The sequence below is a fragment of the Tiliqua scincoides genome, chromosome 5, assembly GCF_035046505.1.
Source record: "Tiliqua scincoides isolate rTilSci1 chromosome 5, rTilSci1.hap2, whole genome shotgun sequence".
Classification (NCBI taxonomy): Eukaryota; Metazoa; Chordata; class Lepidosauria; order Squamata; family Scincidae; genus Tiliqua; species Tiliqua scincoides.
Genome location: NC_089825.1, coordinates 90,061,221 through 90,063,835, shown reverse-complemented (window position 1 = coordinate 90,063,835; position 2,615 = coordinate 90,061,221). Strand labels below are relative to the sequence as shown.

Sequence of the window (2,615 nt, the reverse complement as noted above, 5' to 3'; positions counted from 1 at the left end):
GACTTGCACCAGCAATTGAGCTGGCACACGTTGGAGTGGACCCATGGTGGCTGCTGTGGGTTACCCCTGGGCAAGGGAACTAATGTTTCCTTTACCCTAAGGAAGCCTCAAGTGACCATAAATCCCCCGTAGGATACAGCAGAAGCCATGCCAGTACTGCTGCATTGCCATGTGGGGGGCTAGTTAGGATTGGGCTGCAAGGTTGACCGAGGATGTCTAAGATGACAGAGTGAGCTTCACAGACAGGTGGGGATTCACACACGGGACTCCCTACTCTGTTGCTCTAATCACTACACTGCACTGTCTCTCATGAGGGCTTGGTAAGTCCAAAATCTGCACCTTTCATATTTAGAAGGCAGTTGGAGAGTACCCCAGGTGTTAAGAGTAATGGCATAATGTAATGTGCTTGCTGCAACCTTGCATTTTGATTTGAACTAGGGGCTTCCAAATGTTTTCGCATTGGGACTCATTTTTTAGAACCTGCCGGGGCCCACTACAAGTGACATCATTAACCTGAAAGTGATGTCATGGGCAGAAGTCACATCATCAATTGAGGTTTCAAACCTAAGCTGCAATCAGCCAAAGGTCCTATTACACAGAGCGCTCATGCTGTTATTTTGCATAGCTCAGCATTCAAGCATTCCAGCTCAGAAGTCAAAGCAGAAAGAAGACTTGGATCCTTCTCCAGCCACACAGTCCTCCCCCCTTTCCAGTATCCCTACCTATTCAGGGCAAAGTACCATGCCTCTCTCCCATCAGGCGTCTACCCTGCCCAGCAGATCTGTACCTTGTATTTTCAGCTCTGTATTTTCAGTGGTGGCTGAACTAAGTGCTGCGTGACCCACCTGAAATTGGCTTGTGATCCACTTAGTGGGTTCTGATCCACAGTTTGGGAACGAGGTGAAACTTTCTTGGTATCTTTGCAGGACAGCCGCATGAGTGCAATAGTCATCTAACAGTGAATGTGGAATGCGTAGGTGAGTTATGATTGCATGGTATATTAGAGAGAAGGGCACATGAGAACACACTCAGTTCAATTTAGGCTAGGCAACTGGATGTGTGCACCTTTGTCTGACCATGTGAGTCATTCCATGTTACACTGAGAGACAAGAAAGCCACAAATGTGCTTATGAAACTGCCTGCTTCAGAACCTTCAGACAGCAACAAGAACTGAAACTGACCAGAGAAGGCACTGAAACTGGTCAGTTTCATTGCCTATCTGGAAGAGACATCCCTGATCCTCTTATGGCCTCCTGAAGAGCTGTGCATGGAAGGTGGATTTCCAGATTCATTTCCCTCTCTTATCTGGAAAGTTACAACCTCTCAGCATACCAATAGCAAGGTTTAGAAATTAGCCTTCTATTGAGTCAGACCATTGAGTCATCTGGCTCAGCCTTATCTCTCCTGACTGCCAGTGGCTTTCTAGGTTCTGGTGTCAGAATGGCCAAGTGGTCTAAGGCACCAGACTCAAGGCAGAAAAAGTCTTCCCAAGAGCGGGGCTGGGTGTTCTGGTCTCCGTATGGAGGCATGGGTTCAAATCCCACTTCTGACATGTCCCTTTTATCAGACAAAAGAAAATATTTATTTACCCAGTGTGTAACTGTGGAACTCCTTGCCACAGGATGTGGTGAAGGCATCTGGCCTGGATGCCTTTAAAAGGGGATTGGATAAATTTCTGGAGGAAAAATCCATCACAGTTTACAAGCCATGATAGGTGTGTGCAACCTTGTGGCTTTAGAAGTAGGCTACCTCAGAAGGCCAGATACAAGGAAAGTGGCACCAAGATGTAGGTACCTGATTGTCTGGTGTGCTCCCTGAGGTATCTGGTGGGCTATTGGGTGATACAGGAAGCTGGATTAGATGGGCCTTTGGCCTGAACCAGCAGGGCTCTTCCTATGTTCTTATATGTCCTATGTTCTTATGTTTCCAGATGAGAGTCTTTCTCAGCATGGCCTGGAGATAGGGAGGACTGAACCTGGGACTTCTTCCATATAAAACAGGTGTTCTATCTCAGAACTACAGCCTCATGCCTGATGCAGTTTGTACAATACAGAGCCCAATCCTAACCTTATGACATCAACGCTGCTCTCTGCTAGCAGTGACTGCCACAAGGCAGCTGCACCAGTCCTAAAAGGCGCTATGACAGTACGCTATTCAGTGCACTGATTGGAGCACCAGCGGAAAGGTCTGTGCCTTTCCGCCTGCGCCATCGCATCTGCTGTTGCTTACTGGAGCAAGTCAATCAGAGGGAGTGGTGGGAGGTAGTGGGAGAGGGCAGATTGTGGCAAGGAGGGAGAGAAACAGATGTGGGGGTGAAACCGATCAGGTCCAGGAAGGTGGCAGGTTCAGTTGCAGCAACAGTGGCCAAATCCTAGCTCACTTCCCCCTTCCGATCCCACCTGTGTGGCTCCATGCAGACCTGTGCCAGCTATTTAGCTAGCACAGGTTCAAGTAGACCTCTTGGCACCATGGAGGCTTACCCCTAGATAAGGGAATAATGGTTCCCTTACCCAAAGGAGACCTCTGCAACTTCTCCCCCCACTGCAGGATGCAGCAGTAGTCATCTTGGTACTGATGCATTGGCGGGGGGTGGGGGGGGATGGATAGGATTGGAC

At 48.7% G+C, this 2,615-nt stretch overlaps 1 non-coding gene across 1 annotated transcript; it reads left to right on the top strand.

Annotated features, from left to right (window-relative positions):
* Positions 1 to 1,434: 1,434 nt before the first annotated feature.
* Positions 1,435 to 1,552, top strand: TRNAL-CAA (transfer RNA leucine (anticodon CAA)). The gene is made up of 2 exons: positions 1,435 to 1,472; positions 1,507 to 1,552. It is a non-coding gene; the product is annotated as a tRNA-Leu (tRNA).
* Positions 1,553 to 2,615: the final 1,063 nt, after the last annotated feature.